Source organism: Cicer arietinum, chromosome 2 (genome assembly GCF_000331145.2).
Source record: "Cicer arietinum cultivar CDC Frontier isolate Library 1 chromosome 2, Cicar.CDCFrontier_v2.0, whole genome shotgun sequence".
NCBI classification, from domain to species: domain Eukaryota; kingdom Viridiplantae; phylum Streptophyta; class Magnoliopsida; order Fabales; family Fabaceae; genus Cicer; species Cicer arietinum.
The window spans coordinates 16,603,713-16,617,962 of NC_021161.2; positions in this window are offsets into that span (position 1 = coordinate 16,603,713).

Genomic DNA, 14,250 nt, shown 5'->3' on the forward strand with positions numbered 1-14,250 from the left:
AACGTACTTGAACCGAGTTCACATAAACGTACTTGAACCGAGTTCACAAACGTACTTGAGCTAAGTTCACGTAAACGTACTTGAACTAAGTTCACGTAAACGTAGTTTTAAAATGACCAAAATGAAGGTTAGGATTTTGAGGATATAGATGAAGATGTTGATGAAGTTGAAAGTTAGGGTTTTGAAGATGAAGATGTTGATGAAGATGAAGGTTAAGATTTTGAAGATGAAGATGAAGATGAATACTATGTGAACAATATTCTATAAAGATGATGTATTTTTATGTGATTATTTTGAATAATGTTATAGTAATAATTATAGTTATTATTTTGAATATGAGAGTTTTGGTTAAAATTAGATTTATCTATGTTAAGGATAAATAATATTATGTTAAAATGAGTATTTTGGAGAAAAAGTTTCTAGAAAAGTAAAATAAATTATTTATTTATTAAGGACTTTTAGAAATACTAGAAAATAAATTTTGGACCGACTCTTTACACCCCTATTTTTTTACTTCTCCATATTGATATGAGCTATGACTCGTTGGACTTTTCTTTTCTACACTTGTTAGTTGCTCATTACACCCATATTTCTGCTTTAGACTTGACTACCTGTGTTGGGCTATACATTTTTACTCTTGTACATGTACATCTTCTATCTGCACCCCTCATTCTGCAATTAAAAAAAAAATAGAAAATGAAAATTAGACTAATGGGAGCCAAATCGTAGCAAACCATTTTTCTCTCAAATTCAGTCTCACCAATTCTGTCATTTAAATTGATCTCAACCTCTATCCCAACAAAATTGGCCACTAAATCCATTTTTTGCGTCAATGTTATCGATCGTGGCTCTGTTTCATCAAAAACAATTGCGTTTCTTTCCTTGGGTGAGCTGTTTTTGGGCAATTCCGATCACTATGTTTGTCGTCTCAAAAAAATGGTATAGTTTTTTTATTCCTCTTGTCGAAACCTTGAAGAAGTACTACTCATTTTCATTTTTCGGTGAAGCTGACGTCAGACCCTTCCGGCGCTCTAATGTGACGATGAGACTTTTTATGCAGTTTTTCTCGTCGTTTTGACTCCATTTTTGCTCCTAAAATTATTATTAATTATTTAACATTTATTTTTATGCTCCGCATAATTTATCAGTCATGTCTCGACAATTTTGTGAACTCAGTGTTTATTTGGATTCGTTCGTTGTATGTTGTTGATCTGCAATTGCAATTTAAAACTTCCATTGATTTATGTGTTTGAGAAAGCGTCTAAATAAGGTAAGGGGTGATCGAGCGTTTGAATCGATGAGTATAATATATTATGAGATGAACGGGAAAAACTGTATTTCTCAACGATTTATTCGGGACTCGCTACATACAACAGTAGTCCTTTGAGGGATAAATTAATTAATATGCAAATATGGAAATTGTGAGAATAAATTATAGAATAGAAATATTTGTAAGGTGTTGATTGATTTAATTTCTTTAAATGTGTGGGATTTGATATTATAGTGATATTGGGTATCAAATAAATTTTATGTATATGTTTGATTAGATGAGTTTATGTGATGTGATAATACAAGATGGATGCATTGTGATAATTTTATGTGATGATGATGATGCATGATTAATAATTGTGATGTTATAAATTTTTGATAAATTTATGTGATGAGGTATGATTGATGATAGTGATTCTATAAGTTTGTGATGAGTTTATGTGATGATGTATGACTAATGATAGTGATGTTATAAATTTGTGATGAGAATATTGAAGTAACTTTATAATTGATGAAATAATGGTGATTCTAATTTGTGTTTGAGATGACGATCTTAATGGAGTATCATAAGGAAGAAAATAAATATTGAGAATTTGTGAAATGGAGATTATTTTGTATATAGGTAGGGCTTGACAAGCCTAGTGATTCTGAGGAAGTACAACTAAATGAGCCTGATCGTGGCGGTCTGATGTTGAGCCTTAAGACAAGATTGTTAGACTTTGGAGGTATTTAGGTGGGGAATTCCTAGGTGACTTGGAGGTAGCACTTCAAATATCGGGAGTTACCACACAACACATGTTTACCTCGACTGTCGCGTGTATGTGTATTGGGTTAAGTTGAGGGGACCTATGAGGACATGGCCAATTTGAATTTTCCGTCCACCGGAATGGTGGCATGGTATCAAGTCTCATAACCAAGTACTTCAGAGTTAGAATGGTACCACATTGTGAAGTATAGTCTAAGATCATGCATAGCATTGCATTTTCTTATTATTGTTTTGCTGTTATTGATGTGTTTCAAAAGTAATAATAATTTCTCTTAGATGATTTGATGCATATTATAATAAGATAATTAATTTACTTGAGTGACTTTGATGTTATAATATGGTACTATTTGCTTAAATATTTTGATATATCGTAATGTGATTATGATACGGTCTATTGTTGATTGTTTGCGTATTCTTCATACTTATATTATACTATCAACATAATTTCGAAACTCACCTCCTTTGTTGTTTGTGTTTGACTGACTTGATCATGCATTTGAGAAATCGCAATTATTACAGGTTAATGAGTCTTGAAGTTCAAGTTTGAGAGAAACCCCGCTCTGATAGGTGATACCGGGAATTAAGTGTTGTAAATTGTATTTTCTTTATTTAATTAGAAATGACTTTTTGTACGAAAACCTTATAAGTACTACTAAGTTTTTTAAATTAAATTAAGAAATGTGATATCCTAAATTAGTTATAAAAGTTTTTATTTTCTTAGAAACAAATTTTCTTATCAATGCTTACGAAATGTGATAGGTGACAAAACATTTACGAATGCTTGAGATGAGAAATTCATGAATTTGTAGTCTAGGGATAGATGCAGGTCATGAAACCAATTAAATTAGTTGCAGAGACAATAATTTAAAAAGAGAATTCTTGTACAATAATGCTTAATTCAAATCTTAAATCCCATAAGGAATTAGGGGTTACTTTGGAATTAAATATTCTGTCATTAAGACATTAGGGCAAGAATAATAAAGAGAATTCGATAATAATTCAATAAAGGAATTCAATAACTAGGATCAAATTAGACACCAATGTTGGATTCCAAGTGAAACTCCTCCCTGACATTTTTTTTAGAAACAAATTTTCTTATCCGCTGCGAATTTTCCTAAAAACAAAATCTAGTATAAAAAACTATATATGTCATTTTGGGGTTTAAGGTGTCACATGTTTCATTTATTTAGTTAGTCAATTAAACATATTTTCTTAGATTTCTAACCATTCCAATTTCTCTCTAAAATATTTGACTTCTCCGTTTATGAAATTCCTTATTTTGCACCGTTCTTCTTCATCATAAGTCTGATTTGAGTGAAATCAACGCCAAAACGACTGTGCAAACACTGACTATATTGTCTACTGATTATTTTCCTATATAGGTTAAGTTTATTTGACTCAATTTCGAAATTGACCATCCTAGAGTGTGTTTTATAATTTATTTTTGACGTTTACCATAAACTGTCGAGTTAGATCGATTGAAGGAAAAGAAGTCAAAAAACAAATGTCTTTTTCTTGTGGACTCGTATTCACGTGTGAATGTGTCGAAATAAGGTAAACGGTGAGAGAGCGTTTGATTTCATGAGTATATTATAATGTGAGATGAACGAGAAAACCGTATTTTTCAACATTTCATGTAGAGTTCGCTACGCACGACGGTAGCCCTATTTAGTAATAATTGAATTAATATGACTAATTAGGATTTGTAGGATTAAAATATGGATTAGAAACTTTTATTAGATGTTGTCTGATTTAAATTCTGCAATTGTGTGGTATATGTGATGAAAGTTTAGTAACAAATTAAAGTTTTGATTCTTATGATACTTTAATGAATATATGAATTCTTGGTATGTGTAGTGTAAGCTTTGATCATTGTGATAATTTCTTATGAATATATGATCTTCATGATATGTGGGGTGGAAGCTTTGATTTTTATGATGCTTGTTTATGAATATTTGATTTTCATGATAAGAACATGTGATGTATGATATTAGTGATATTTGAATAAGGTGATGATTTTTCGACTCAATTTTGAAATTGACAATCCTAAAGTGTTTTTATAATTTATTTTTGACGTTTACCCATAAACTGTCGAGTTAGATCGATTGAAGGAAAATGAGTCAAAGAACAAATGTCTTTTTCTTGTGGACTCGTATTCATGTGTGAATGCGTCGAAATAAGGTAAGCGGTGAAAGAGCGTTTGATTTCATGAGTATATTATAATGTGAGATGAACGAGAAAACCGTATTTTTCAACATTTCATGCAAAGTTCGCTACGCATGACGGTAGCCCTATTTAGTAATAATTGAATTAATATGACTAATTAAGATTTGTAGGATTAAAATATGGATTAGAAACTTTTATTAGATGTTGTCTGATTTAAATTCTGCAATTGTGTGGTATATGTGAAGAAAGTTTAGTAACAAATTAAAGTTTTGATTCTTATGATACTGTTATGAATATATGATTTCTTGGTATGTATAGTGTAAGCTTTGATCATTGTGATAGTTTCTTATGAATATATGATCTTCATGATATGTGGGGTGGAAGCTTTGATTTTTATGATGCTTGTTTATGAATATTTGATTTTCATGATAAGAACATGTGATGTATGATATTAGTGATATTTGAATAAGGTAATGATTTCATATAAGTTATTTTTGGATCATTTGACTTAGTCTTAGTGGGTTGTGTGGGAATATTTAATTTTGATGATACATCATCATGTCATGGCATATGAATATTAGTGGGTTGTATGGGAAAATTATTTTTTCTTTGATAATGCACCATCATGTCATGGCATATGAATATTCGTGAAGTTGCCTTTGTGGCAAATTTATTTTTCTCCATTGATATGAGTGATTTTCTGTATGGAAGTTGCATTAGTGGCAGATATTATATATGAATCATATAGATATCAAGAGCATGCATAATATTGCACCATCTTGTGATTGTTTTGTTGTGGTTAATGTGTATCTAATGTTATAATAATTTATCTTAGATCATTTAATGTTATAATGAGATATTGATTTTCCTTAATTGATTATGACTCTATAATACGATAATTTCATTGAACTTTTTGATATACTGTGATGTGGTTGATACGACTCTGTGTTGATTATTTGCGTGTTTTTCTTACTTATATTATACTATCAACATTATTTTAAAACTCACCTCCTTCGTAGTTTGTGTTTAACTGACATGACCATGCGTTTGCGAAATCGCAATTATTACAGGTTAATGAGTTTTGAAGTTCAATTTTGGGAGAAACTCCGTTCTATTAGGTTATATTAGGAATGAGAGTTATAAGTTGTATTTTACTTATTTAATTAGAAATTACTTTTTGTATGAAAACCATACAAGTACTACTAAGTGTTTGGAATTAAATTAAGAAATTATAGTTAAATCAAGTATACTGAGATTACACTATAAGAGGAAAAAGACTAAAGTATTCAATTTGTATTTTGAGAAACATGATATTCTAATAACTCATAAAAATTTATTTTCTTTTGAAGGAGTTTTTATTTATCCGCTACGAATTTTAGTAAAAATATGATATAAATTAGGCTAAATAGCACTCGCGGTCCCTTAACTTAATTTCAATTAACGTTTTAGTCCTTTATCTTTTTTTTTTTTCTTTCCAATTTGGTCTTTTATTTTAATTTTAAGTGACAATATGATCTTTTATGTTTTAAAATGTCAATGTTATCCTTTTTTTTTTATACAAAAATTCAAAAAATTTATCAAAGTTTTCAAACAAAACCCATAAAATTAATTATCATCGTGAATAAAATGCAAATTTTATCAAATGCATAACTCAAATAATCAAATAAACTCATATTTTTATCTCCAACAATATCAAATTCATCAAATAAAAAATAAAAATATGGTAGTACCTTATTCTTAGTCATAATTTTATTTTGTACACTCATAAGTAAGAATTTGACTTTTAATGTATTAGATTGAAATTCTTAAGACTTTATACAAAATAATATTTATTTATTGTAATACCATAAGTTAATTGTTTAGAATATAATTTGAGCATTAACATAATTCGATAAAAGGAATGGTTAATACAAATCTCGACACAAAGTCATGCAAATGTATTAATACACATACTAATCCTTCAAAGTAAGAGCAAAAATATGGAGTACATAACACATCCATGTCTCAAAATAATTTCCTCGAAATTTTAGCAAACTATAGCATAAACTGATATGTTTCATTTCTCCAGCTCTTGATCTAAGCATTTTTTACCTGTAAAACATATAAATGGAAAGAGATTACATCTCAATGGGTTCCAAGGAATGAAACCAAATCAATTAACATTCTAATTCAAAGATATATTTATATTTTGAGTTTCTCTTCTATGTGTAGTTTTGACTCTTTCTAAGCATTTAAGCCATTAGCCGTGAGTAATCTAATGACTTAAACTCTACCTAACAAACATGTCATAAAGACTACATTAGTTTTACTAATGCCCTTTTCTTGTTAGTAACTTTATTTTGGTAAGATTAGAAATAATTACGTCTCTAAGTGGTGCCCCATTTACTTTCGCTTACCCCTCGCTTTCATCGTATATAGACAGATAATTCATCTCGCTAGGATGAATCATATACTTTTCACCTTAATCAAACATCTAGTAATTATATATATATATATATATATATATATAATATATTAAAGACTACCACACACTCAAACTTGAAAATTCTTATGATAACATAAATTATTAAGTCAATTATATCATACTAATCATATAATGTAAAATGAAATTCAAGGGAACCTGCTTAAGATAGATTTTTTCCAAAACAGCTCCAAATTTATGTTATAACAACACAAAACTGAGTTTAAATGCAGAGTCAACTGACAGGAACTTATAAGTATCAGAATTGAGTAAATGAATACTCTTTGGAAATCTTATGATGTCTAATTTATAGATAAATTTTTTTTAAAATTAAGCCCCTAATTCTTGCAATTTATCAAAACAATACACAAAGACAAAAAAAACAGGACAATAACTCTAGTCTAAGTTGTAACCTATTTTTAAGCATCAATACTCAATCAAACATCACAACATTCGAACTCAATTTGAAGGTAATTGAGCCTAGTTTCCAGAAAACTAAAAACAATTCAGAACTAAAGTCTAGAGAAAACGTTATGACCAAAACATCACACATATGTCCTACGAATTTTAAGTTAACACCACTTATTCAATCACACTAATTTCCTAACAATCTTTGCAAACAATAATGCTACAAATTATGAATAAATCAGTCATGAATACATTAAAACAGCATAAAAATGTCAATTTACTCAAACTAATTTGTCACAATAGTGAAACTCAAGGTCTTTAATTTCAAACACATCAAAAGAGCATAATTTCATGTCATCAAGGAAACTCAATTCTACAATAATATATTCTCAATTTCAGTCATAGAACTTCACATGCATAAATTATTTTAACCATCTATTTCAAAAACCCTAAATTTAACCCAAAAAAAATAAAAAAAATAAAAATTCATTTCTTCATTTCAAACCCTTAATCTTCAAATCCCTAACCTATGGAAAACATTATCTCATACATGTAAGAAAGAGAAATTGAAAAAGAAAAATTCACCTCTTGATTTCCAAAAGAATTGAGAAGATGATGATACTCTCAACTGATTCTACCTTGACTTCTAGCAAAAATTGCACTTTTCCTTTCTTTTTTCTAGTTTTGTCAATGTTTTTTTTTCTCTCTCTCATTCTTTCTTCTTCTCTCTCTTACCCTTTGTTCCTCTCCCTCTCTTTATTTCTTTATGTTTCACCCCTCTTCTTCTTATTTTTTGTTTTAATTTTCTTTTCTTCTTTTTCCCCCTTCTTTTCTTTCTTTGTTTCTTTACTATTATTATTATTATTATTATTATTATTATTATTATTATTATTATTATTATTATTAATTATTTATGCTAAAGAGGGATGTTACATTTATACACCAATATATATATACACACACACACATATATATATAGTATTTTATAACAAGCTTTTATGATTACGCACGAGAAGAAACCCAAGTGTATTATATGCACAAGAGTTCTGCCAATGTTGAGAAGAAAAAAAACACTCATAATAGAACACAGAGGAACATTTTTAAAAAAATAAAGAAAAGAAAACAAAGGCACAGAAGATTATTTGTATTGTTTCTAAATTTGGCTTTTGTTATAGATAACTACTATTTTGTAAAATTATTTTAAAAAAAAATTAAAAAAAAAACATATTTCAAATTCCTGTGGTGTCATTGAATGTCTTCACGGTCCAAGAAAGTATAGTAGTTTTTTAGCATATTCCAAAATATTTTGTTTGAGAAGACCCAAATTTTAATAGCATCTATTTTTTCATGTAGGTAATCTTTGTTTTTATATAGGTAGAGCATGTATTTGTAGAGTTACTAATAATTCTACTATGACAATGACATTTTGAGGTTGTTTTTCTCTTTTTCTAAAAAACTCACATGACAGTGTATATAAATTCATACCATTCTTTGTATTTATTTTATGATATTTGAATTTGAAAATGTGATTTTTCTTTCATTTATTATTTACCATTTAATTTGTAGGCTTAAAAACTAAAAGTCATTTTTTATATAATAAATGTTATACCTTATTATTTCTAGTAAATAAATGACCAAATCGGGAAGAAAAAAAGATAAATGACTGCAGTGTTATATGAAATTAAGTTAAGAGACTGCATGAGCAATTGTGCCTATAAGTTATTATGTATATGATTTTTGTGTTTATGATTTACTAATTACTTAAATGAATAGTAGTTTAGGTATTCTTACTTAAATAATTAAAAACAAATTGTCGTAATTTTTCTAAGCAATAAATATTTTTAAGTAATACTTTTGATAAAAAAATTTGGGGCGTTAGAGTAACACCCTAATTTTTGGAGTGTTATTGGTAAAATTCTAAAATCTAAATGCAAAATGATTTTGAAAGTAATTACTTGTTTTGTCTTTATAAAACTTGTGTAAGTTTTTTCTTTTTAAAACCTCTTGTCAAAATTGAGAATCAAAGTAAATGTACCATTTTGAAAGCATGCTATCCACCTTATGATGCACCCAAAACCCAATATATAGCTCGAGGCAAAGATTAGCACAAAAACCTGAGACCAAAACGAGTTTTACAATTACATAGTTATCTTTATCAAAAACATAGATAGAAACCTTCAGAACCAAACCATTTTCTTTTCAATAATCAAGTACTTAATAACAACAACGATCTACCAACCAAAACAAACATACATATATACAACAACAAATATGAGCAACATATATAATAATTCACATAAATCTTATAGAAATTAGGGTTCACATAAACAACTCCACATAAACCAAACCATAAAGTGCACCACCAAGCCTAATGTAATGATTATATGAATTAGTGCATCGCCATAAAGTGCATACCATAAAACTTGTTAAGGATGAGTGTAACAAGATGAAACTGTTATTTTTTCTAATTTGATTTCTAGTTATATGAATTAGTTTATTGAATTATTTTTCTCATCTCTGTGCTTAATGTTTTTTATTGTTTGATCAACATTAAAATGTTATACCATTCGTATTTTGAAACGGAAGTGAACTTTACAAATGCTTGAGATGAGAAATTCATGAATTTGTAGTCTAGAGATAGATGCATGTCATGAAACCAATTAAATTAGTTGCAGATGCAATAATTTAAAAAGAGAATTCTTGTACACTAATGCTTAATTCAAATCTTAAATCCCCTACAGAATTAGGGGTTACTTTGAAATTAAATGTTCTGTCATTAAGACATTAGGACAAGAATAATAAAGAGAATTCGATAATAATTCAATAAAGGAATTCAATAACTAGGATCAAATTAGACACCAAGGTTGGATTCCAAGTGAAACTCCTCCCTGACATTTTTCTTATTATAAAAGATCAATTTTATAACTGTTGTTAATTTTAAATATTATTTTAATCAATTTGGGAATTTTTTTTGTTCAATTTTAGTAACTAAATATAATTCAATAGTAAAACGCAATTCTTGAGTTCGACACTCGGTAATTATTACTTGCAACGATTCAATACACTTGCTGAAACGCTATCAATTTTTTGGCGCTATTTCAGGGGATTGCCATATCACTATTGAATTTAATTTATTTACTTAATTGAAATTTTTTGTCCTGCAATAAAATTTTTAATTTTTAATTTAATTTTTTTTTAAAACTGTTTTATTTTTACTTAATTATCTATCTTTCTTTATTTTAAAACTGTTTTATTAAACTTAATTATCTATCTTTCTTTATCTTAAAACTGTTCATTACTCACAATTTGTCTAAACTTGTAAGCGAGGCCAATCCTCAGCTGAACTTTCCTTTGATCTAGAAATCGAAAAAACTGTGAAAGCAAATCGAAAAGAGGTTCGAGAAAGGAGACAAAAGAAAAGACAGTTAGTAGTGGAAGAAGAGGATTTGGGGGATTTCCCCATATTTGCGGAAATGGCTGAGTCACCACCACCTGAACGTACCCTCGACGAGTATGGGAATCGAAATAGAGACTGTGCTCGATTAGCTACCCATAACACACCAGTCACAGTTAACAAGCTTGAAGTGAGCCCCGCTCTATTCCGAGAGTTGAAGGAGATTCATTTTTCCGGTAAACAAAACGAAGATGCCAATAGACAACTCACGAACTTCTTTGAATTATGTGAAATAGTGAAAGTGGATGATTGTTTTGAAGAAGGCAAGAAATTGAGATTATTTCCATCGTCATTGAAAGATGATGCTAAGGAGTGGCTTAACTCCTTTCCTGCCAGTAGCATCACCACTGTAACACCCCAAAATTTTCATATATATTATATATGTATCTTTTTAGTAATTGTTATTATTAAATTAATAATTATTCTATGTGTAAATAAATTAAATTAAATTTTATCACACTCTATTCTACCTAAATAATTATAATCTTCATTTTTATTTAATTGTTTTGACGTGACAATTACATGAGGATTATTTATGATGTCATTATTTCATAAATGGATATTTTTTTTATTTGATTAGTTTCGATAATCATGAAATTGATGTGTTAGATGTGTTTGTTTTATATTTGTATGTCTGAGTGGTATTCTTGTCTTGCTTGATTTATTTTAGTTGATAAAATATTAGTTGAATTATTTAATTAAATTAGAATTTATATAAGTTGTATTGTTTGTTAGTTTTATTTGCGACCAAATAAGTATTTATTTTAGGAGATATTATAGAGTTAGTGAAACCATCCTTTATGTATAAGTATTTTGAAAATATTTTTGGTCCATCCTATAAAAACAAAAATTAGTGACTTGGCTCATTCTTTTATTCTTCTTTATGACACGATTTTATGACAATTCATGGTGTTTTCTTGACATAATGTGCATTAATTCATTTTAAACACCCTTAATTTATTTTTAAAGGAAGATTATAAATTTAATTATAAGTTTTTTTGTGCAATTAAGAGAGGACACAAAAAGACTATTGTCCTTTTTGTATCTCATGCATTCATCTCTTTTAAACTAAAATTATAATTTTATTATAATTGTCTACAAAAATAATTCTATGAAATTTTTGGTTTCGTAACTATTAGATAAAAAAATTAAAAGGGTGATGTGACAATCTCTAATTTATTTATTTAATTAAAATTAGTGTGTGACTCCCTTCAATATATGATGAACTCTATTAGTTAATTCAAATTAACTCATACATATAAATTTCAATTGGCTTTGTAACAACCTAATAAAATTAAAGAAATAGTAATTATTGGTAGTATAATGTTGGAATTAAGTGCACTTCAATTTTAGACAAGAAATCAATGGTAATAGTGCAACGTAAATAGCTTATATGTTCATACGTTTCCATTAGGCATCTTGTTGTCACACCTATTTGTCATTCGTACACTCTCAAAATAATTTTCTGAGTCGTAAATTCCAATATCTATCGGTGTTAAATTCATTACTGCCTCGTGAGCTATTTCTCGTGCAAATTTAGAGGTGTTAAGAAAGAAAGCGCCTAAGGTAAGGGCTTTTCCCCATGCAATGTTAGGCTAGATATTAAATTAATAGTTTGTAAGATATTGATATAAAACTTGTTGTCTTAAAAGAAAAATATTGATTTTTAATTGCCTTAAAGAATTTAACTATAATATTTTATTTTTATGAGTAATATGTTTGCTTTGATAAACTTAATTATAAATTTCGATTTTTATTATTATAACATGAGTAATATGTTTGATGTCATATATTTGATGTAAAGTTATTATTTGTGTGTTGTTTATGTGTACTTAATTATAAAGCTATGATTTTTATTATGATCTCATGAGTAATATTTTTTTAGGATGTCTTTAATTTAAAGTTTCGATTTTTGTGCTATTTCATTTCAAAGTTTTGATTTTTAAGAAATCTATATGAGTCTTGGGGGAATTGGTGTAAAGTTTTAATTTTAATTATGATAACATGATTAAGTTGATTTTTGTGATGTGTTTAGCGGCAAACCTTGATTTGTGTTTTAAATAATATTATTTTTGTGGTTGCATAAGTGGCTTGTGATTTGTGTTTTGAATATTCTATCTATGTGGTTGTCTAAGTGGTTTGGTTGGTGGTTTGTATTTTAAATATTTTTATCTTTGTGGTTGCCAAAGTGGTTGGTGATTTGCATTTTAAATATTGTTATCTTTGTGGTTGCCTAAGTGGCTAGTGATTTGTGTTCTAAATATTATCTTTGTGGTTGCCTAAGTGGCTGGTGATTTGTATTTTAAATATTGTTATCTTTGTGGTTGCCTAAGTGGCTGGTGAATTGGATTTTAAATATTGTTATATTTGTGGTTGCCTAAGTGGCTGGTGAATTGGATTTTAAATATTGTTATCTTTGTGGTTGCCTAAGTGGCTTGTGATTTATGTGATTATCTAATTGGGTGGTGATATGTATCTTTGAGCATCATTATCATTTCATGACATATCATATGCATCTTTGTGGACGCCTGTGTGGCTGGTTTAATTTTCCCCATTGGTATGGGTGACTTCTGTGTGGACGCCTGTGTGGCTGGTTATATCCGGATCATATATGTTTAGGAGCATGCATGACTTGCATACATTTTTATGTTATTTTATTTTGATCTAATTATTTGCTATACGATTGCTACTTGATTTATTTAGATACATTCTATGACTTTTGATACATCTTTAAGAACTATTAAAGAATCAATTTTTTTAAAATCTTTTATTACGAAAAGATTTTATATTCATATTTTATGGTTGTTAATTTATTATTTGGTTTAATTTTGTTGTGGGATGAACTGACCCCTTACACCAACATTTAGGTACTAATGATTTCAAAGAGTTGCATGAATGACGTTTGATTGGTGCACGCACGTGGGAAAATTATATTTTACTTAAAAATAATATTTTGTATTACTAAATTTTTGCGGCACATTGTAAAGTTATTTACTCTTCATCATTAACTTTTAATAGAAATGCAGACGTGATATTTCATTAGCTAGAAAAAAATTGAATGTCATTAATTTCAGTCAACATTGTTTCTTTTGAATTTCACTTAAAAAGAATTTAAAGTGAGATTTCATTTGCTGGTAAATAATTGAATGTTATTAATTTCAGTCAACCTTGCTTATTTTGAATTTCACTTAAAGAGACTTTATTTTATTTTGGAGCATAAATGAATATTGATCTAATAACTGGAATATTAATTTTGCAAATAAATGAATAAATAATATTTTAGTAAATTGCATTCTTTTACAAAAAAAAAAAAAATATCAAGTCATTTTCTGACGCACCTTCAAATTATTACATGATGAACTACTTCTAAAAACAAAAATTATAGTTATTTCTAAAAGAAAACTAATATGTTTAAGTAATTTTTGGATAAAAAAATTTGGGGCGTCACAACCACGTGGGATGACCTTGAAGATAAGTTCTTAGAACAATACTTTCCCCCAACTGTGTTCATTAGAAAGAGGCAAGAGATTTCCAGTTACAAATAGAAAGAGGGAGAATCTCTTCATGACACTTACAGGAGGTTCAAGAGTTTACTAGTAGGATGCCCCAATCATGCATATGATGGCACTGCTCAAATGCAAATATTATATAATGGTTTGAGGCCTAGCACTAGAATTATGTCGGATGCTACAACAGGGAGGTTCTTTGAATTACAAGACCGCATCA